This window comes from Taudactylus pleione, unplaced genomic scaffold, assembly GCF_031769625.1.
Source record: "Taudactylus pleione unplaced genomic scaffold, aTauple2 ptg000005l, whole genome shotgun sequence".
Classification (NCBI taxonomy): domain Eukaryota; kingdom Metazoa; phylum Chordata; class Amphibia; order Anura; family Myobatrachidae; genus Taudactylus; species Taudactylus pleione.
In genome coordinates this window covers 15,485,011-15,509,366 of record NW_028284408.1, presented here as the reverse complement: position 1 = coordinate 15,509,366, position 24,356 = coordinate 15,485,011, and the positions used below count along the sequence as shown (strand labels likewise).

The 24,356-nt window shown below is 44.2% G+C and overlaps 2 pseudogenes; one reads left to right on the top strand and one right to left on the bottom strand.

Moving 5' to 3' along the window:
• Positions 1–15,174: 15,174 nt before the first annotated feature.
• Positions 15,175–15,292, bottom strand: LOC148543224 (5S ribosomal RNA; annotated as a pseudogene).
• A 1,909-nt stretch (positions 15,293–17,201) lies between these two features.
• Positions 17,202–17,319, top strand: LOC148543223 (5S ribosomal RNA; annotated as a pseudogene).
• The last annotated feature ends 7,037 nt before the right edge of the window (positions 17,320–24,356 follow it).

Sequence of the window (24,356 nt, the reverse complement as noted above, 5' to 3'; positions counted from 1 at the left end):
AGTTAATGGTGTGGAGGTGCCCTTTTGCACAATGAGATGGCACACAAGGTAGACCCTGGTATAAATGTGCAGATGCACTTTTGCACTGCTTTCTGCACTTGAGGGAGACACTGGTATTAATGTGCAGATGCACTTTTGTACTGTGGGTTGCCCTCGAGGGAGACACTGGTATTAATGTGCAAGTTGTCTATATTGGCTGTTGAATTTGGTTATGAAAGGAATGGCAACATCTTGGGGTTCTTTCCCATATTGACCAAATCTTTAACCTCCAATAATTTTGCTCTATCCTGATTTAAATATTTTTCATAGGAACGTGTTATTTGGTCTCTTTTGTAACCTTTCTTTAAAAATTGATCCCTCATGGAAGATCCTTGTATAATGTAGTCCGCTTGTGTCATACAATTTCTGCGTATGCGGTGAAATTGACTATTGGGAAATGATGTTAACCAATTTTCATGATGGTTGCTTTGAAAATCTGTGTAAGAGTTGCAGTCAGTAGGTTTAATATATGTTTTAGTACATATGTTGTTATCATTAATAAAAATGGATAAGTCCAAGAAATCAAAAGATTGTTGACTGCTATGAAAGGTTCATTGTATATTCCTGTCATTCGCATTTAAATATTGACAAAAATTCTCTAATAATGTTTGACTTCCTTGCCAAATGAACAAGATATCATCTATGTACCTGGTCCTGGACACCAGATTTGCTCTGTATTCATGACCCCATACACAGGGATTGTTCCCAGAAGTCCATGATTAAATTGGCATAACTCGGAGCGAATGTGGTGCCCGTGGCAGTCCCCTTGGTCTGCAGGTAGAAGGAGTCTCAAAACCAAAAGAAATTGTTCTTTAGAATATATTCAATACAATATATATATATATATATATACACAAACACATATATACACTGTATATATTTTATATTTATCTATTTATTTCTTATTTCTCTATATGAGCCTATTAATATTCTAAAAGATAGAGTTTTTTTCTACTTGGTCCTTTCTTGTTTATTTTAATATATTTTTTACTTGGATTATAAGTATTTTTATGTCCTGGGTTTTTTTAAAGACATATTTGAAAGTTATATTATCACAACCCTCCCTTTTATCCATGTGGGTATGCATGGATTCCCATGCCTAGAAATATTTTATAATTCCCTTTTTTATATAATCATGTATTTATTTTTTGGATGGTACCAGTAAGTGCGAATCAGATGGGATGGCATGGCGCTGCAGAATGCTGTGGTAGCCATGCTGGTAAAGTGTGCCTTGAATTTTGAATAAATCACCAACAGTGTCACCAGCAAAGCACCCCCACACCATCACACCTCCTCCTCCATGCTTCACAGTGGGAACCACACATGCAGAAACTATCCACCACCTTCTCTGCGTCTCACAAAGACATGGCGGTTGGAACCAAAAATCTCAAATTTGGACTCATCAGACCAAAGTACACATTTCCACTAGTCTAATGTCCATTCCTGGTATTTCTTGGCCCAAACAATTCTCTTCTACTTGTTGTTCATCTTCAGTAGTGGCTTCTTCGCAGCAATACAACCATGAAGGCCTGTTTCACGCAGTCTCCTCTGAACAGTTGATGTTGAGATTTGTCTGCTACTTGAACTTTGTGAAGACTTTATGTGGTCTCTAATCTGAGGTGTTGTTAAGTAGCGGTTTCTGAGGCTGGTAACTCTAGTGAACTTATCCTCTGCAGCAGAGGTAACTCTTGGTCTTCCTTTCCTGGGGCGGTCCTCATGAGAGCCAGTTTCATCATAGCGTTTGATGGTTTTGCAACTGCACTTACATTCAAAGTTCTTGAAATTTTCTGTATCGACTGATCTTCATGTCTTAAAGTAATGATGGACTGTCATTTCTCTTAACTGAGTTGAGTGGTTGGTGCCATAATATGGATTACAACAGTAGTCAAATAGTGGTGTCCACTGTGTAGTAACCCTACCTCTGCACAACACAACTGATGGTCTCAAACACATTAAGAGGGCAAGTAATTCCACAGATTGACTCTTGACAAGGCACACCTTTAACTCAAAACCATTCCACGAGACTACCTCATGATGCTGATTAAGAGAATGCCAAGAGTGTGCAAAGCTGTCATCCAAGCAAAAGGGGGCTACTTTGAGGAATCTAAAATATAAAACATATTTTGATCTGTTTAACACTTTTTTGTTTACAACATAATTCCATATGTGTTCTTTCATAGTTTTTATGTCTTCAGTATTAATTTGCTATGTTGGAAATAATTTCAATAAACAAAAACCATTGAATGAGAAGGTGTGTCCAAACTTTTGACTGGTACTGTAGATATTTTATATTTATTTATTTATTATTTCTCTATATGAGCCTATTAATATTCTAAAAGATATAGAGTTTTTTTTCTACTTGGTCCTTTCTTGTTTATTTTAATATATTTTTTACTTGGATTTTTATTTATTTAATATCCTGCTTTTATATTCATTTTAAGACATATTCGACAGTTATTTTATCACAACTCTCCCTTTTATCCATGTGGGATATGCATGTATTCCCATGCCTAAAAATATTTTATAATTCCCTTTTTTATATAATCATGTATCTATTTTTTTTGTTGACATATTTTAAAATCATTATTGATGTTTTTCATATGATGATTTATTCAGCTATTTATTAGCTCTATTAGCCCATGATGTACCCACGCTATTGAGGACTTATAGTGGATGGGAAATGTACTCCACTATGTTCCCCCTACATTTTAACCAGCAGCAATGAGAAGCTTGTCAGAAGGATAGATGCTAGAGCACCAACACACATCTCTGGCTACCGATTCATCAATTCCACCAGAAGTGTTTGCATTCCAGCTCATGGAACACAAACCAATGCCAAGCTATTTTATTTAACTTATGGGGAGTCTACATTACTGCCTTCTGAACATATTGTAACAGATAAGTCCATATATATTGGAGATACTCCTAGAAGGAGTATGCCGCTTTTCTTTGCTGGTCCTACATGTTAATTACTGTAGTCTCCACCCCCACCAATAGGGAAAGCCCTGAGGGTTTATAAGATAGAGTAGGGGGAAGTTAGAGTATGCCTTGAAACACCCTATCGGTTGAAACGCATTGGCTATTTATGGACCTAATAATAACTTGTATCTACCACTGGTCTTGGGGAGACAGGAATCATATATTTTTAATTTGGATTATGCTGAAGTTTTTTATTGAATAAAATACTTACCTTTTGAATTTAAAAATTATAATTTGTTGGTGCTGAGGACCGTTGCATGATTTAAAGATACCATGATAGGAGGAAAGTGCATATATGTCCTGTGAGTATGGTACGCTTGCTAAAAAAAGATACCATTTTATACCTGATTATATCTATACCAGAGTGAGTGGGGTATGCCCCTCTTTACAACTTTATTGCATCGGGCGGTGGGACTTATATAATTATTAACGCACACAGCCCTACAGTACCACATTTAAGGGTGTGTTTCATTTTTATTTTCTATACTTATCTTGCACTCTGCCTTTATCTCGGTGATGTGGGACAAAGAAAGTATCTATACATTTACCCATATCTACTTGAATGATACCACACATTATAATTTTTTTATTTTTTTTGTTTTTATATAAATTCACGTCTGGGAGGGAAAGGAGAGCCCTTCCAAAATTAAAATCACTCCGGACCCAAAGAACAACATTATACCATCAAAATCAAGTACAGTACTATTCCACATACATCCATTGAGAAGCGCCTTCATCTGAGTTCCGCGGCACTCCTAAGCCAAAACTTTGTTATTGAGAGATTAAAATTTTTTTTTAGTAAAGTGAAGTAAATTGCGCTTACCTGTCATCCTTAGGTTCAGTTATGTGGTGGTGGACAGATTTGCACTTCTGTTTGTCCACATATTTACATTATATTGACCATAAACAATTTAATTTAGTGCTGGACCACCAACCTGAGGCACCCTGCAAGTGTTCAAAGTCACCCCAGATGCCACGGCGCACAGTTTGGAAAACACTGATCTATCTATCTATATATTTATCTGTCTATCTATCTATCTGTCTATCTATCTAATATCTATCGATCTACATATTTATCAATCTATCTATTTATCTATCAATTTATCTACATATTTATCTATCTCATATCTATCTATCTATCTAGCTATCAATCTAATATCTATCTATCTAACAATCTATCTACATATTTATCTATCTACATATTTATCTATCTATCCATCTATCTATCTATCTATCTATCTCATATCTATCTATCTATCTATCTCATATCTATCTATCTATCTATCTCATATCTATCTATCTATCTATCTATCTATCTATCTATCTATCTATCTATCTATCTATCTATCTGTCTCTCTCTCTCTCTCTCTATCTATCTTTGCATCGGCTTTGCAATTTGGCTGCAATTTGCATTTTTTGAGTCTGTATAGACATTTTTTCGCAGATGCAATCTGTACTATTAGAGAGCTGGAATAGATATGTATGTGAGGGGCTGGGCAGAGGGTTTGGGGGAAGCAGGGGTGGCATAGTGAACCTTTGCCTAGGGCGCCTTAAAACCTTGCACCAGCCCTGAATACAATGCAATTATAATCATGTCATATCGCTAATTCACGCTTGTGCATCGGCCAACTCACAGAACATAGCAGAACACTTCTCCGACAGGGCAAGATGCACCACCCTGGCTTCACAATACAGACACCTGCTTGCAGTTAGTCTATCTCTCTAAAGGAAGACTTTCTGGGGTTGGTTCTGATTATTTGCCGCAGTCGTGCCTATGTCTTTATGCTAATGTAGCTATAAAGTCCCTCCCTGGTGTACATACGTGCGTCCGATTGTACAAGGACTGAGACGCCCACTGTCAGCGTCCAGAGATGCTGAAAAACTTGGTTGAGCATCTCTGTACACAACTTCTTTCAGTGACACGCCCATTACACTCCCATAGGATGCAACATCTCCGTGCATCTTATTAGCCATCCCGTTACCTCCCAGTCAGCATCCAGTAACATCCCGTCCATTTCTGCTACCATGTGTCCAAATCTGTACTCCGACACTGTATGTACAACATTGGGATACATGTGCTGTGAGCCTCAGATGTATGCACAGATATATAAACATTGGCCATTTGTGTGAATATCAGAATAGCATCTGACTCCAGCATACAAGGAAAAAGTCACATCATGCCAGTGGCGGATCCAGGTGGGGGTGATTTGGGTGATCGCCCCTCCCTAGCACACTGCTGCCTCCAGTGCAAGTGACGGGTCGCACACAGGCACTGTCCCGGCAATCTGACTGTAGCAGCTCACAGGCAGAGCGCTCGGATAGCCTGGGGGACAGGAGGACTTGTGCCCCACCATAGAAACCGGGAGTCTGATACTGATCGCGGCCACGATCCCGCGATCACATGATCTTTATGGGCAGCTAAACCCTAGTGCTGTCACTGTGTTGTTTCCGTGTGTTTGGTTCCTCCCACAAGACCAGCAACCAATCGGCTGCATTCATTTTCAAGCCCACCCTTCCCCTTCTTTCTCCGCCTTACCTATCTTTTCTCCTCTCCGTCCGGCGGCTCCTGCGGCTGGTTTGTCACAGTGACACTGACTCACATGCTGCTTACTCCACCATGGCGCTGACAGCTGCTCCCAAGACTATTCATTAGACAACTATTCATTATACATTATATACATTTATATGTGTATATATATATATATATATATTTCTAAATATGAATAATTCAACTATATTGTGTTTTATATCAATTGTATTTTATATAAATGCCTTTTATATAGGGGCCTATTTATCAACAAATATTTGTGGTATGTCCCCAAAAACACCCATTTTTGGGGGTACCAGCAAATATTAAGTACCACCCAGATGTATGTTGGCGTACCATAGCAGATATCAGATATGGCATTCTGCTTTGTAAAGATCGCGGTCGCCTCTCTTATTCTGCCCAAAAGTGATGGTCATGCCTGAGTCCCGGGGAGATGGGAGGGGTCAGGACTAAACAGTAAACCGCCCCCCCCTAAAAGTAAAGTCTAGATCCGCCACTGCTTCATGCTCATGTACTATATTCTTTCTTCATCCTCTGTATTTCTAGATTTCTTTTTGTATCTATGGGAAATTATCGATCTGGGTGAAAACTGTACAGCACATTGGGCCTGGCTCAGATTTGGGAATAGAGTAAAGCTAGGTACATACTACACACTATGCAATTTTTTGATCAAATTGATAATTTTTCAGCAAACTCACGGTCCCAATATCTGTGCTAAACACTATACAATTTAAGTGACGTACATGGCGAATTTCACAGTGAATTTGCATATGAACCCCCACAAGGATGATGATATAATCAAGAAAAATCTGAGGAAATATAAGCAGATTATGGAGAATGCACACACACTGCTGGATATCGGGAAATTGAGGACGAGATTTTCAGAGGAATGCGTTTGTGGATGTTTTCTAACCATTTTATCTGTGAAACATTAAAACGATAATAGTGTTGTATAGTGTGTACATAGCTTAAGATACAGCAAGTATCTGTGTACCTGAACAAACCATGCAGCAATATAAGGAGTGCAAAATCAAACATTTTTTTGCACGTGGGGTAAATACTGGCTGCCTTTCCATGTAGCACACACATGCTGGACAGCTTTTTACAATGCAATTAAGATTTCAGTTTGGGGTATATTTAATAAAGTGCAGGTTTTTAGAAGTGATGTTGCCCATAGCAACCAGATTCTACTTCTCAATTATTTAGCACCTTCTAGAAGATAATAGCTAGAATCTGGTTGCTATGGGCAACAACTTGACTTCTAAAAACCTGCGCTTAGTAAATATACCCCTAATTCTCTCTGCAGATTTTAAATCTGCCACACACACTGTGCAACACGGTTTTACCAAGATGCACAGTTACTTGTTCTTTCTTGCTCTTTTCCCAAATCTGATTCAGGCCATTGCCTGTATCAGTTGGAAATAGGGCCAAGACTGAACCCTAAATATTTATATATTCCTGATATATAAGTCCTAGTCCAAGGTTAACTTCCGCTTTTACTAATAAAAGCAAAAAAATCCTCTCTTGGGAATTATTATAATATACTAGCAGTGCCTACCCGTTATTGCTGAGCGATTATTAATTTTGTTTAATGATGCCGAGTGATTGTTCAATTTTTCTTTAGGCATTTTACTGAATCGACGATTAAAGTATTATGTGGATGGGGACACTCTGACCTGGTTGCCAGTGAGATCAGTCAGTCTGCCTGCATAGAGCCGTGCAGGCAGTGTGGTGGCCACGCCCCTTCCCTCTCCTTCAGTCCTTTTCGGCTTTGGCGTCCTCTGGAGCCTCTCTGTCACAAGCTCCACCCCCTCCATATTACACCAGGAGCTGCTGCTGGAAGAAGCCGAGTAAGTTATCCCTGTAATAACATTCTCATGCGGAGAAAGGATTGGTGCGTGTGTTTGTATATGTGTGATGTGTGTATATACAGTATATGTGTGTGTGTGGTGTGTGTGTGTATATGTCTGGTGTGTGTATGTATATGTACATGTGTGGTGTGTGTGTGTGTGTGTGTGTATGCATGTATGTATGTATGTGTTTATGTGTGAAGTGTGTATGTATATGTGTGGTGTGTGTAGCCAATTAGCATGATAGCAATAAGTCACCCATTTGTTTTATTATTCCCTTTTGTTAACTTAACTTAATCCTAAACCTAGAAATAAACACACTGACACATGTATGGAATTCAAAGAGGTCACAGCCAGAATCTATTGATCAAATTGAAATTCTAGAATAGGTGGCAAGAAGAAAGCAGTGCTCCAAGGCCACAGCCCAGTGGATATCAATACAAATAAAAAGGGGCGGATCCCCGCCCTGCACAGACTGACCTGGGGCAGTACCATCCTTCCCTAATTGGCACAGCATTGGTCCCTCCCTTGGAACAATGACCATGTCCCCCCTTTAGGCGGTGACAAACTGGCCGCTCTCAAAGGAAGAATGCTACCACAGGCACTCCTGCGCTAATAATAGGCCGCCCATGAGCACTGCTTCCCGCCAAAGCCCGGTTCGCAGAACCAGGCCCGCCACCAAAACTGTGACCTTCTTAATGAAATTGAAAACTGCAGAGGTCATCGGTGAACCGCTCTAGCCGCGCGCTCGTGAGATGTACCCCGTCAGGCCTATGCAAGCTCTCTGCCCCGTGACATAAACTTGGGTATTGTATGACGCGTCCACCAAACGCTAAATGAAAAGCGTGCAATGGCCATATCTGTTCAATACCCACGAACGCGACCAAATCATTGCCTCCCAAGTCTGGCCCCAAACTTCTCCTCTGCTGCCCATGGGGCATCTAGCAGACACTTACAGTGCATTTCTCGTAATCCTAAGCAATGCCACTTACGCACTCACAACCAAAATTGGGCATGTAACTCCAAAGGGTGCTGGCTAGCCCAGTAAATATAGGAATTTTCCCACACCCGACAGTTAGCACTCACGGACAACCCTGTCCGAAAGTTCACCTAGACAGAATTGGCATTTATACAGACAGATATTGGTATTTAGTACAAACAGAAATTGCTATGTATAATAACAACAATAATCTAACCACAAGGAAAGGGAAACAAATAGTTGGGTGACCCATCTGAAGATGAAAAACAGCAAAACCTCCTTGAGGGCAAAAGCTGAAAATCCTTTCAGAATCCCTAGCGGCAGTAGGCATAAGGCCCCTGGGTTTCCCAACAAACTCGCAAGGAGCGCAACTACTTAATGCTACTTGTTTCAAATACGACATCCACTGCCCTAGCTATAATATAATTCTGAAACACCCTCGTAAAGTACGACCTGGACAAAAGGGAGTTAGATTAACATGGATAACCACTGCCCGCCACCTGGAGGGCAAACCCTATTAAAGTACCCCAAAGAGCAACTGGCCAAATCACTGGATCTGCATGCATCTGAATAGAAATCCTTCGCTCCCTGCCAGTTAATCTGTCTTAGACCCATCTATTCAGCACAAGCTCAATACCGGTTTGATAACCACCTTATTTTAACATTAAACCTGATAGCGCAGAAATCTTAGTAGCAGCAACTAGCTCACCCATTCTAAAAGCCCTAAAGTAAGCTAATGAAAATGCTAATCAAAAAGGGGGGGGGGGGAGGCGCCTAGCACTTGACCGAAGCCACTCCTTTACTGGCCCAATCAAATCCTGTAATAGGGCTGCGTTGATGGGGCTCCGCGCAACGCCTTTGTTAGGACACTGCCTTGCCCACCCTATTAAATACCTTTGTTAATACTCTCTTGCCCACCCTATTAAATGCCTTGTTTAATACAAATAATTTGTCAGGATCCGCCAAACGTGCAACTTGGAAAATTATACTGGGTAACACTGGAGACAAGCCGCCTTGGAACGACCCCTGTCATAGCAGCTACAGACAAACTCTGCCATACAATCATCAACCATCTGAAACCGCCCGCTCTTGGAAGCTAAACACCTTGCCAATCGCACAAAACTAGCGTGTAGGTCTTAAAGTACTTGGTGCCCATGACTTCCGTGCTAGTCCCTGGATGCCGGCGTGACGATCCGCCAGGCATGGAAGGGGAAGGAGAAACCATGTAAATTAGCAGGAGGCGCGAGCGAATGAAACATGTCCTACTGAACGATATAAGATGTCCACTATCTTGGTAGCAACGCCCGAAACATGCCATGCCCTAAACTCAATATTCCTTAAACACATAGATGCCTAACCACTGCGAGGCCGGATCCAAGTCCGTCCTAGATTAGAGCCTTCTTATACCACACCTAAGTTATCACCAAACAGGATTTGCCTAATGCAAGGCTTGCTGGACCGCAGTTCGACCGCCACTACAATTGAAAAATTCTCAAGAATAAGGATGTTCCTGTCTAGGCCCTGAACCCCACAGGAAACCGGCCAAGGCTCCCTGCCACACTCCCCTTCAAATGCATCACTTAATGAACAGGATGCATACGTAACGGTCTAAGGGCCTGATTCAGAGCCGTTCGCTATTTGTGGTCGTTCGTTCAAAAACAAGGGGTGGCTATTCAAATGATCCGTTCGCAAATTGCAGTCTGTTCCCACCTCTAAGTCTGAACAAGCGAGCAAAACATACGCTCGTTTATTTGATAAAAACGCCCCCTGGCCGCACGCACCATACGTCATGTCCGCTATTTATTAGATTAATCGAGTACATCGTACAGTGTATGAACTGCTCGCTATTCTGTGGTTGGTGTTTTCAACCGCTATTTTGCGAGCAGTTCTGAGTTAAAAAAAACCAAGTGACGTGGTCAATGACGCTGCTGTATTAATTATGCACTCCCTTAAAACGCCCGTTTTGACCTTTAAGCACGCCTGCGTTCGGATCTCCACTCCCCGTTTTCAAGCACCTTCCCCTGTTACCACCCACATACGCCTCATTCTGTCACTCAAAATAGCAGGCCCTCGCTATATTGCGTACCAACGATTTTCGGCCGCACTGACTGGTTCGCGCATGCGTACTAAAAACCGTACGCATGCGCAGATGTGCGAACATCGCTCGGAACGAGCGTACTGCCGCTAGCGAGTGGCTCTGAATGAGGGCCTAAGTTCGGACTTGGCTACGGGTGACGTGTGCAGAACTGTACTCCGTTGAATTTGCGCATAAAAAACAAACAAATGCGCAGCATGTCCACTCCGCTCCAGAGGGACACATATGAGGTGACGAGGCTTCCTAACCCCTGCTGTGGCTCCTTCTAGCCGTCTACTGAAAAACCGACCCCTATGTATGACTCTAAATGCCAAACTGAGGGGGCCCGATAGTGACTGCAACTGTACTAGCGAAACTTTTTTTTTTTTTTTTTTTGCCAAAATGAAATGCTACTAGCAACTCCCCAAAACGCCACGCCTTCGCCCTAGGCAAGCGGCATAATCCTATCAAGGTATCGATTTCTATCCGCAAATAAGATAATGCGCATAACTGAACCTTCTTACCTGTCACGAGCCATCGGGGCTCCCATAACGACTAAACTAAGGAAATTAATTGAATACTGGCAAACTCTGGTATCTACTAGCCCCATAACATGAAAACATCCAGGTAGCGGGACACAACAGTATGTCCCAATACCCGCATGGACAACTACTGCAAAAAGTAACTAAAACCTTCAACTAAAGTACACGAAATGAAAAAGCCAATCGGCCGGCATGTAAAAACAGTCATCTTAACCACAAGGCCATAAGGGCTTTCCCTCTGTGTAACGTAATTGAGCCCTGCAACTCCAAACCCCAAATATTTAAAGGACTCGGGGTGAAATGGGCAGCAGTCAAAAAGCAGATGCGATATCTGCCTTAGCTAGTAGAGCCCTCCCCCCGTTTGTTAAACGGCGCAGTGATCTGACAGATATTTTGTGAGATTGCCGAACCCTTCCATTTATGTAAGAGACTCTGTAACAACCCCAATTTACCCAATTCCTTCTACGACACCCCCTTGAAGGCGGTGCACCTAAACCCTACCAAAAGTGGGTGGAGCAAAAGGGGCCACGCATGGGCCCCCACCCGACTTCCGCTTTCAGATTCCTCTCAGAAAGCACGGATATTCCTGTGTCAAAGATAAATGCAAACCCACACCAAAACCCCCCAAATTAATCAATGACGGTGCTTTTCTGAACACCTCTGCGCTGCTGCTGCAATATTCTCCTTGACCCTGTGCGGCAGACCAAAGCGCACACCTTGGCTGGATGAATGCTCCCACAGAGCATGCAGATATGACTGTATCCACAGCCTGCCCCATATGACCCTGCGTGTTATTACACGCGTAGCACTACCAGCGGCTGATGCCCACAGATCTGGGCAGGCCAGAAAGGGCTGCTTCCGACCAACCGAGGATTCCGCAGGCAAGCTAGGCAGTTGGTTGAGCAAGCCAAACCTCAACATCCTTGAAACCTAATTGAAAACACTGCCTGTCCCTCCTGTTGTGTCTGGACTCAAGGTAGCACGCCGCAAAAAACATAACATACCCGAAGGCCCCCGCCATTACTCCTGCTGACTTAGCCTGAACTAAACCTACGTGCGTCAGCCGTAATCACAAACATATTCACAAATTTACTCTTCACTAACCGCTCCCTACTTTAAACTTTAAATCTTTAAGGATAGCCGTATTCGCTCAGTGAACCATAATCCGCGCTTCATCCGGAACCTCAATTGCTGACACTGTGTTAAATCTCTAAGGGCACCCTTGCTACCCATTAAATTTGCACTAAGTAACGCCTAAGCTTGCGCGGATTTACAAATGAACTGGAAGAATCGCTAGAATCATCAGTGGAAGGGGAATGTGTGCTGCGCAAATGGGTTAACACCATGCTCACCTGATCCTGACGTGGAAGGCCCAGCCACTGGCTCCTTTGTGTTCGCCAACAGTCCCTCGCTGCGCGGTGCGCCCACCACGACTTGATTCGACATCAGCACCATCTGTCCGCTGGACCTCAACAATGGTCCTAGACGCTCAAAAAACTGTGACCTGGGGGCTTGAAAAAATATCCGGTGAAACCCACGCAACAAAGTCCCTCCGCAGAAGAAAGAGCAGGAGATGCTGTAGCCAGCGGGGGTACGGGATCAGGTTTTGGGGGGGAGGGGTGTGAGGAGGGTGTGGAAACATGCATGGGTTCAGGAAAACAGCTGTAGTGGCATGCGGCTGGATGGGCATAGCTATTGCGCCTTGTAGTGAGGCGCCAATCCCTGGGAAAAAAGGGGGGGGGCCGCGTTAGCAGTGGAGGGGGCAAACTGGAGAAGAGTGGGGGGCAGTGGCTGGCAGTGCATAAGCGGGGCGGATGATAAGGGGCTGAAAAATGCATTGGGCTTATGTGCAGCATCCCGGTGGCAGGGAAATAAGGGGGGGGGGCAGCCCGGCGGCGCGTCATTGTAGGCTTGAATGGGGCAGGATTATTGTGCTGTGCACCAGCCGCCCCTAAATGCAAGGGGGGGTGTAACCCCCACCCCAGGGTGCGGGGGGGGAAAGGGGACAAGTTGGTGGGTGGCGCGCTAGGGGACACCGCACCAAGGGGGTCTCTGGTGCTGGCAGAGCAGGGGGGGGGGCTGTGCAGGGAGGTGTCCCCCTTTTCTTAAGTAGTGGGGGAATGGGGGGGTCGGAGGGGTGCAGCAGAGCACCATGCGGCGCCTGGCTGCACAAGATGGCCGCCGCAACCCTGTGGGTGGAGCTAGCCACCGGTGCAGGGAGCGGGGTGGCCGCGCTTAGCATGAGGGGAGACGGGGAGTGGGGGCCGTCTAGCTAATATTGCTGCTGCTTGAGAGCAGGCGGCCGCGGGGAAGGGGTGGTCGATGTGGGGGGGCGGCAATCGAGAGCCGGCAGCGGGAGTGCAGGCAGGTGGAGCCTTGCGCCTGAGCGGACCATGCCCCTCGCCTGGCTGGGGAAGCAGCCACGGAGGTGAGAGGCCTGGCAGCCGGGGGCGGGGGGGGGACACGGGGCCTGTGTATCTGGAAATGACAGGGAGGGAGGGCACTGGCAGGTAACAGGGACTATATGGAAACACAAGCAGGGGAAGGGGGAGGAAAAGTATGGAACATGTGCAGAAAGGAAAGGACAGGGGGGAAATTAGAAAAAGGAAGGTAGTAAAAGATAAAACTAACAGGAGACAGAGAGGGTGGTAGACCAGGGGAAATAAATGGGGTGTGAAATGTGAAAGAAGAAGAGAAAGACAGACATATAAAATACAATACATATGCCACTTAGCCAGCCTGGTTGAAATAAACTGGAAAGAGGAAGATGGCTCCCCTCACCAGGCTATTTATATGGAACCTCTAAGCCCTCCCTTAAATCCTACCATAGGCTTATACTCCTCAAGTGACGAATACTAACCACATCCCCCTCCAGCTTTTAACCCTTAACTTACCTAACAAAATTACATATCAAACAGGGTGCTTATCTATCCTCAAACTTATTCAAGTATTCGGATGCATTATGATTTATAGCCTATGATACTCGGAGGATCTCAAGGAACAATTCAGTGAAAACCCGATCAAAATCGGTTCAATAGTTCTCTAGTTTATCATGAACACACATACAAACGAACGATTTATACATAGCATACAAAGACGGATGGCACCCCAGGTCTTTTGAATGCAATGATAACTGTATTAAATCATAAACAATACCCACATCATGATGACATTTCGATGCTTACAAGCAGGGCTGCCATCAGAAATCGTGGGGCCCGGTACTGACAAAATAGGCATGGCCCCCCCGGGGATGGCACAGAGGTGGGCGGAGCTTTGTATAATGTGGGTGGAGTTACACTCGGGGGTGGGACGTCAATTGGTGATTAAACCAGTTTAAACATTCTCAAAGTTTGGGGTCGGGAAGGAAGGATGGACATGGGGACATACAGCTGGGAAGCCTGGACTGGCACTGCACAGAGAAGGCTGGACTGGGGGTGCACAGGGCAGGAAAGGCTGGACCTTAATTGGGGGGCACAGGGCAGGGATAGCTGACTGGACTAGACGGGGATAGGGCAGGGAAGGCTAGGTGTACTAGGGGGGAGGCACAGGGCAAGGAAGGCTGGACTGGGAAGGGGGGACAAGGAGAAAAGACTGGCTGGATTAGAGGGCACAGTGCAGTGAAGGATGGCTGGTTTAGGATGAGCACAGAGAAGGGAAGGCTGGCTTGATTAGAGGTAGGCAAAAAGAAAGGGGAGATTCTGCACAGAGCCGATTTTCTCAAATTAGATCAATATTATCCACAAAGGACCAACCATACGTGATCATTGCTTACAAATAAGATCATACAGAAAATTGTTGGTGGTGCTCCCATAGCCCAAAGAACAGTACATACAAAAACAAGGAGGAAAGTAGGGCTAGTTGTTGGGGCACACTTAGAAAACTATAATAAAATGTAACTTTTATTTGGTATAATTAAATAAAATGTAAGGTACCAGAATCCCCCAAGAAAAAACAAAACTATAAAAATATAAATGTAAATGGATCTAATAAGGTCCTGAGGTGATCCTCTGGCGAAATACTAAACAATTAATAATCATTCTAATGGGTATGGTATTCGTGGTCAAAAAAGGTAAAGGTGTTTAACCATAAATAGGATACACGGATAAGAATATGGTTCGTGGTGCTCTGACTGACACACTTGGGGTCCCCAAATATTCCTCTTTAATCTACGGAACCTGGTATTCCCTGGGGGTCTCCCCTCCAAGTACTAATCAGGCCTAACACCTTTTAGCTTCCAAGATCAGACGAGATTGGGCATTTTGGTGATGTATGGCCGTAGTAATAGTCATATGAGGAAGGGTAGAATGCCCCCACCTAGGTCAGAGCAGAGACGTAACCAAATGATGGATGTAGGACTAGTGCAGTGAGAAGTCCATTTTTATTATAAAAACCGTGTACCAAAAAAGTTTACGCATGAGCATAATTTCATTGTTACACTTGTAATTTGTGCGTCAACATTATCAAAATAGACCGTTCTGACAGAATAGGTATTTTCTTAATATATAATTAATGTAACAAAAAAATATAAAACAGATCGCCTTTTAATCCTGGTAGGATATCTGCAGTAATTAAATATAACATATATGTGCAGATGACATCTCCTATGTGACTCACTTAGAGTAATAATAGAGTATCACAAAATGAACACTCTCAGTTGGTCAAGGGTGTCAAAGATGTCATAAAACTATCACAATAATAGAGTTATTTGGTATGTATGGATCACAGATAATCTGTTATTAATCTTATCAATGAGCTGATAAATTAAGGTTCCCATATATTTGTACAAGGAAGCATAACATTAGCTCCAGGGTAATTCTGAAGCACAAGTATCTTGGAGGGAACCTCTTGTTTCAGTATTACAATTTCCTCTATAGCAGAGTAATCCGCTGTTAGAATGTGCAATGAGTTAGTAGAATAGGATTCACATACAATACACAAAATACATAGAACATAAAGTAAGCTCCAAGAGAAATTTCGGGAGCACAGGAGGGAAAGTGAGATTACAATGCAGCAGTTAGTATATTACTCATTGATGAAAATATGTATCATATGCGATCACAAATGTCATAATATTCACATAGATGTTATACATACAGCTTAATCTGCAAATGAAGAAAAAGATTTATGAGACTGCAAATCTCAGTACATATGCATAGTACTATGCCCCCTTAAATAAAGTATAGCTCCTGCAGTGGAAGGACGTCCCATCAGTTTGGGAATAGAAATCTATGCAGCAGGAAATAGTTTACCTGCTCCAGTATTAGAGCCCATGTGGAATTTGAGATAAATATAAAGCCTTCTTGGCTAATACAATACTATGCATATGTACTGAGATTTGCAGTCTCATAAATCTTTTTCTTCATTTGCAGATTAAGCTGTATGTATAACATCTATGTGAATATTATGACATTTGTGATCGCATATGATACATATTTTCATCAATGAGTAATATACTAACTGCTGCATTGTAATCTCACTTTCCCTCCTGTGCTCCCGAAATTTCTCTTGGAGCTTACTTTATGTTCTATGTATTTTGTGTATTGTATGTGAATCCTATTCTACTAACTCATTGCACATTCTAACAGCGGATTACTCTGCTATAGAAGTACATAAGGAAATTGTAATACTGAAACAAGAGGTTCCCTCCAAGATACTTGTGCTTCAGAATTACCCTGGAGCTAATGTTATGCTTCCTTGTACAAATATATGGGAACCTTAATTTATCAGCTCATTAATAAGATTAATAACAGATTATCTGTGATCCATACATACCAAATAACTCTATTATTGTGATAGTTTTATGACATCTTTGACACCCTTGACCAACTGAGAGTGTTCATTTTGTGATACTCTATTATTACTCTAAGTGAGTCACATAGGAGATGTCATCTGCACATATATGTTATATTTAATTACTGCAGATATCCTACCAGGATTAAAAGGCGATCTGTTTTATATTTTTTTGTTACATTAATTATATATTAAGAAAATACCTATTCTGTCTATTTTGATAATGTTGACGCACAAATTACAAGTGTAACAATGAAATTATGCTCATGCGTAAACTTTTTTGGTACACGGTTTTTATAATAAAAATGGACTTCTCACTGCACTAGTCCTACATCCATCATTTGGTTACGTCTCTGCTCTGACCTAGGTGGGGGCATTCTACCCTTCCTCATATGACTATTACTACGGCCATACATCACCAAAATGCCCAATCTCGTCTGATCTTGGAAGCTAAAAGGTGTTAGGCCTGATTAGTACTTGGAGGGGAGACCCCCAGGGAATACCAGGTTCCGTAGATTAAAGAGGAATATTTGGGGACCCCAAGTGTGTCAGTCAGAGCACCACGAACCATATTCTTATCCGTGTATCCTATTTATGGTTAAACACCTTTACCTATTTTGACCACGAATACCATACCCATTGGAATGATTATTAATTGTTTAGTATTTCGCCAGAGGATCACCTCAGGACCTTATTAGATCCATTTACATTTATATTTTTATAGTTTTGTTTTTTCTTGGGGGATTCTGGTACCTTACATTTTATTTAATTATACCAAATAAAAGTTATATTTTATTTTAGTTTTCTAAGTGTGCCCCAACAACTAGCCCTACTTTCCTCCTTGTTTTTGTATGTATTGATTAGAGGTAGCACAGGGCAGGGAAGGCTGGACTGGGAAGGGGGGACAAGGCAGAAAAGACTGGCTGGATTAGAGGGCACAGGGCAGGGAATGATAGCTGGTTTAGGGTGAGCACAGGGAAGGGAAGGGTGGCTTGATTAGACAGAGGAAGGAAAGGCTGGCTGGACTGGGGGGGCACAGGGAAGAGAAGGCTGCCTAGACAAGGGGAGCAAAGGGCAGGCGAAGGCTGGCTGGAGTAGGGGGTTAGGGTAGGGAAGGCCAGCTGCACTAGGTGGAGGGGCATACGGCAGGGACTCCGGGTCCTACCTTGTTTCTCAGTGTCAGCAGGCCCGGCCCCGAGAGTCAGCGGCGCAGACACACAACGGCAGCCTGGGAGAAACAGCGCAGCGCTGCCGGCGGCACTTCAAATATGGCGTTGGCCGCGAGCCAATCACAGCTCGCGTACCAGCAGCCAATCAGGAGCGGCCATAGCGGCCACTCCTGATTGGCCGCCGGTCCGCGAGCTGTAATGCTCGCGGATGGTGCCATGCATCAAATACTGGTGGCGGCACTGCGCCGTTTCTCCCAGGCTGCCGAAGCCCGATTTCATTACCCTCTTGTCACCGGGCCCCCGCTCTATCCGGGCCCGGGACTCCAGGCCCGGCAGACCCCCCTGATGGCGGCCCTGCTTACAAGCACCTCTTTTCAAGACTTCAATCACATCAAATGCAAGACAATCCTTCAGTAACTACAAAAGGCAACTTACCCCTCCTTAAGTATGAGAAGAAAGATTACATCGCTGTGAAGACGCCAGGACTGCGCCGCACATCCGGATGGACACCTGCTGATGACGTCACTCTGTCCCCGTCATCCCACTGCAGCCTGGGTGTCCCGTTGCCAGGCAACACCAGACGCACAGAGTCTGCGGGGCTTGCAGTCCGGCGTTGAAAATAAAAAGTTAAGAATAAACCAAGCTGCTACAAATAACATATAAACAAATAAAACCACACAAACAGAATGAACACAAAGGGCAAAAGAATGCTTAATACAATGTAAACATTGTCTAACCATGGTCTTACACTAGAAGATACTGGACATATACATACCCCCAGTGCGCACTAAGGGTCTGATTCAGACCCTCTCGCGAGCGCATAGTGGGTGGATGTTTGGCCCCTGCGCATGCGCCGCCTCCTGCGTACGCATGCGCGTGCCCCAGCGAGCGATAGCAGCTCCATCGCTCCGGGGCTCACTACAAGACGGGGAGGCTGTTGATGTTGATCGACAGCTCGCCTCGTTTTGTAGGTGGGTAGGAGGGGTGGCTGCACAAACGGAGGCATTCCCGAAGGAACGCCTGCCGTTTGTGGGCGGCCCTACTGACATCACTCGTGATCTCAGTAGTGGACTTCCTGCTCTATTAGAGCTGGAAATCCACTTGGCATTGCGAGTGCTGAGACCCTACCTTAGGGCCTCCTCGCAATGCCGATGGTCGCGATAATCGCGACCATCGCCAGGCCGCTCGCACTTCTGTGGGTGGTCACCCACAGCTTTGCGAGCGGCCTGGAGGCTGAAGCTAAAAAAAAACCGTCCCGCCCTGATTCAGAGCGAGCGCTCGCAAATAGCGAGCACCTCTGAATCAGGGCCTAAGAAACAAGCACATAAAGCTCAAAGTGCTGAAACAAAGATGAAAATACAAAGCCACTGACCGTAAAAGAGGCAACAGCTCAGCCTAGCTTCTGTATAGGTAGACACTACTTTTCAGAGCTGGGGGTGGGGCCACACCACGGGCAGTAAGCTGCACAGAAATAGAGCTAATAGAGGCAGACCTCTGAGTATGGGGAGCGTGCCTTGAACACTGATGGACACCTTGGATATGTCATGTGACCAGTGTTTAGAGATTGGAGCTCAGTCAGCAGAAGCAAGAGAAGACACAGTGATGAAGGTAGAAGAATCAATGGACACTGAAGCTTAGTGTTGTGAGTGGAGAGTTACAGTGAGTAGGGGGCGAGACAGGCTCCCTGTCAGGACTGCGACTATTTCAGTACATAAAGATAGATTACTTTGCTGGCGTTCTTCACATACAGGGAATAGAGTGTTAAAGTGATCATCTGTTTCCAAGGTGTTGTCAGGTTGTGGGATTCCTAGATTGCTCTTTATTTCAAACCTGTTTCCATTTGGGTCACATGTTCTGAACTGACAGACCTCTAGTATAAAGCCTGTTACTAACTGTGTCTCAGTGTCTGTGCAACGTTACTTTCAGGTCTTTCTTGGACTCCTGTCAGATCCCTGCTGTGCCTGTAGGTTGCTGTGGACTTTGCTATATCTCCGCTCATGTTCCAGCTAAACTTCTGATGCCAGTTACCAGCCGCACTACAGAGCTCAGCATAGCCATTGCCAAAGTATTGCTTTTTGCTCCACTGCTGTGGTTTCACCTTTTGCTGCACTATTTACTTTGCCTGTTGCCTCTCACTCCTGTGGACATCGAACCCAACTTCGTTACAGTTGTCAACTGCACCGTTACAGATATCATCACCGCATCGCGGGGCTCAACCCAGTTCCAGATTCTAGTCACACCACAGGGCTCAACCCTGCTTCAACCTTCATTGCAACGCGGGGCTCAACCCCGCTCCGGATTCTAGTTACACCGCAGGGCTCAACACTGTTCCAGAACCACACCGCTTCACAGGGCTCAACCCTGCTTCAACCTCATTGCATCACAGGGCTCAACCCTGCTCCAACCTCACCGCATCACAGGGCTCAACCCTGCTTTGACCTCACCGCATCACAGGGCTCAACCCTGCTTCAACCTCACAGCATCACAGGGCTCACCCCTGCTCCATCTTTCACCGTATCACAGGGCTCACTCTGCTCCGGATCTCCATCTATACAGGGTTCCACCCAGGTGAAGCTCCTCTATACCATCCTGAGGTGTTAGCCTCATACTGGACTCAGGGTTCCCTACCATATTAACTTTTCTGTGTTAAAGACTATATGGGGGATTTTCTCCTATACTCATTATTGCTTATGTGAACCTCAGTGTTGTTGAGACTATGTGAGACGTTGCTATTATATTTCTCCTGTGACTAAATTCTATTTACTATTATTCCGTGCTATCGAGATTTCATGAAAAGGTCATTCCTAAAGCCACCCCAGTTTATTGTGCCTAGTAGGCCTGCCTCCTCCCAGGAGTCTCAAGTGTTGGCAGCCGTGACACTCCCAGCACTCAGACTCATCTTCATGTGTGACTCCCTAGCCATTGACCTTACTGCATGTCACTAATATAGATAGATAGATAGATAGATAGATAGATAGAAGTTAACTGATAAGCTGTGTCATGTCCATTCATACAAATCAATACTTTTTTGAGCCAGACCATCAATATCGTATTTCAGTGGTTTATTAAGAGAGCAGGGGTCCATGTGCAGTCTCTTCATATGGACCCCCTCCTCGTTATCCAGCACTGCGCTGCATTAGTGAGCACTAGAAGACTCTGTGCCAGGCGATTTTTCTACTGTGCATATGCAAAATGTATGATTTCTGCAGTGCTGGTGCTGCTGATGCACGACCCTGGAGAGGTAAGTATTGAAGAAATGGATTTAGGGTGTGTGGTGTGAGCCCCCTGAACCCAGGGGCCCTTGTGAACCACACACCTTGCAACCATTATAAACATACTTGCCTACATTTCATTTTTCCTCCCTGGGAGAAGCCCGGGGAAGAGAAGCAGGTGGGGGACGGGCCATGACATTTTGTGTCATTAAGCCCCACCCCCTCAATGTAAACCACCACGAATAGTGCATACTTAAATAGGGGCGGGGCCAAATGACGCAATTCTTGAAGAATAGCATGATTAAGCCCTGCCCTTTACTCTGGGACCCCCGATCTCCGTGAAAATTCTCCCCATTCTGCCCACTTACTAGGAAGTGCGTAGTACGAACCTACGCTACCAAAAAATCGTGAGCCTCCCTCGACTTTCGGGAGAGTATAAATACGCCGCTGTCGTATCCCCACTTGAGGCATGGGACAACCAATTGAATCTTAAATAGCAAATATCTCAGTTATTTATGTGCTTTAATTAATATTTAATTTATATACACACATGTCAAAGCAGGATTAAAAGTGATGCTATACGTTTCTTGTCTGATAAAGGGCATTCAACCAACCTAATATGTGTTATAACAGACTTTGGTACATCTAAAATAATGGATTTTCTGTAATAAAAGATCAATGAATTTGCACAGAAATGTAACAGAAGATAATTTGCTTCAAGGTTAGTGTGACAAATATAGAAGTCGATTAATTAAACACTAGTCAGAGAATCAATAAAGCATTCTGAGAAAATAGTGACAATGACTGGGGAACATGATCTCTGTCGCTGCAAGTGTTCTCAATTCCATCCAAACAGGCCTGGAGGTAACATATACAGTAAGTGTATAAATATGGCAATGTTCTTGTCTGCTTGTTCTGTTCCAGACAAAGAGCTCTATTGTTACAAAGGCATTATTACCAGACAGCATGGAGCTGTGACTCAGTGAATTCTGCTTGTTCTGAGCTTTTGCAGATCTTTAAGAGATGAATTATGTTACGTGATATTTCTAATTGAAGTGGGTCCAGCCATGGAAATGCCTATTAATGCATTTACATTATTTTACTTTTTAGTGTTAGTATTAAATCTAACATATTATTATACGGCACTAAGGAGCAAGGCAAAAAAACAAGTAACTTTGTACCTAAATAAACAAGGGTATATCTGGAGGGCATATTTGCCAACCTCTGCAGGGGGCAGGGCTTGACAGAGGTGGCAGGGTCTGGGGCGGTGGGGATCGGCAGAGGTGGGCAGGTCTGGGGGCGTGACGATACAAGATCACCGGCACTGTGGAGCAGGGGGCGGAGCCACGATGATGCGATTCAACGCGAATTGCGTCATCAGCTGCCTGTGCTGCCTACTTCACTGGGTAACTAGGTGGTCACTGCCGGGTAGCTCCAAACCCGGGAGACTTATCCACCTTTCTCTAATAATGGCCACACTGGCTCATATCAATCTTTACAAATATTTGTATTTTCTGCAACTTATTGTTTATAGCCTGTGATCTCTCTTACATGACCCCACTGCAGTAATCTATGCTTAATAGCAGGTATCCCGATAGCTTACATTTATACTATTTATCTGTGATCTAAAAGCTTTATACACAGTAATTTAATATAACCAATATATCAGTTAATTGGGTCCTGAATAATGAACCTGATATTCCAGAGAAATAAATCACTTTCCTTATAATGTCTGTCAAGTTTGTATTATCTCTCAACTACTTTAAATTTGAGACTCTACAGCCATGGGCAAAAGTTTTGAGAATGACACAAGTATTGGTTTACACAAAGTTTGCGGCGTCAGTGTTTTTAGACCTTTTTGTCAGATGTCGCTATGGTATACTGAAGTAAAATTACAAGCATTTGATAAGTATCAAAGGCTTTTATTGACAATTACTTTAAGTTTACGCAAAAAGTCAATATTTGCAGTCTTTTTCAAGACCTCTGCAATTCGCCATGGCATGCTGTCAATCAACTTCTGGGCCACATACTGACTGATGGCTGCTCATACTTGCCTAATACTTGGAGTTTGTCAGAATGTGTGGGTTTTTGTTTGTCCACCCGCCTCTTGAGGATTGACTACAAGTTCTCAATGGGTTTAAGGTCTGGGGAGTTTCTTGTCCATGGACTCAAAATTTCAATGTTTTGTTCCCCAAGCCACTTATCACTTTTTTCCTTATGGCAAGGTGCTCCATCATGCTGGAAAAGGCATTGTATGTCACCAAACTGTTCTTGGATGGTTGGGAGAAGTTGCTCTTGGAGGATGTTTTGGTACCATTCTGTCACAAGCTGTCACAAGCTGCCGCTGCATCTTGTTGGACAACAGTGCTCCTGGAGGCTCTCTCAGGCCTGTTGCTGGAAGATGTGGATGCCACGCTGCCAATCCAGGAAGTCCTCCCATCTGGCTGCTCCGTCATTTCTGCCTGGACTGGTGCCTCCTCCTTTTCTTTCTTGTGCGTTGCTTAGATGCCGGTGATAACGTCTTACACGTGTTTCCTGTTCCATAGTGTTGGTATCTCTCCTTGTGTACTCCAGCATCTCCTGTCTTGGCCATGTTGTTGTTCCAGGACACTCTGCAGCATCTGATGGACTCAGCCTAAACACAGTGGCTATCTTCACTGTATTGTGTCTCCAGTCATCTCAGCTGCCGTACTATATTCTGGTGGCATCAGCTGCACTGCAGCGTCCGAGTACCCTCAGCAATAAGATCCCGGCTATCTCTGCTGCTCTGGGTCTCTAGTCATCTCAGCTGCTGTACTACATCCTGGCAGCATCAGCTGCACTGCAGCTTCTGAGTGCTCTTTGCAATACACCTCAGCTACCTCCACTGATCTGCATCCCCAGACATCCCTGCCAAGTATCTCCAGCCCCCAAGGCTGTAACTTGGCCATAAAGCCACATTCCTGCCAAATATCTTCAGCCCTCAAGGCTGCAACTTGGCCACAAGGCCACATCCCTGCCAAGCATCTCCAGCTGCCAAGGCTTCAACTTGGCCACAAAGCCACATCCCTGCCAAGCATCTCCAGCACTCAAGGCTGCAACTTGGCCACATCTCTGCCAAGCATTTCCAGCCCTCAAGGCTGAAACTTTGCCACAGGGCCACATCCATACAAAACATTGATCAGTCCTCCAGGC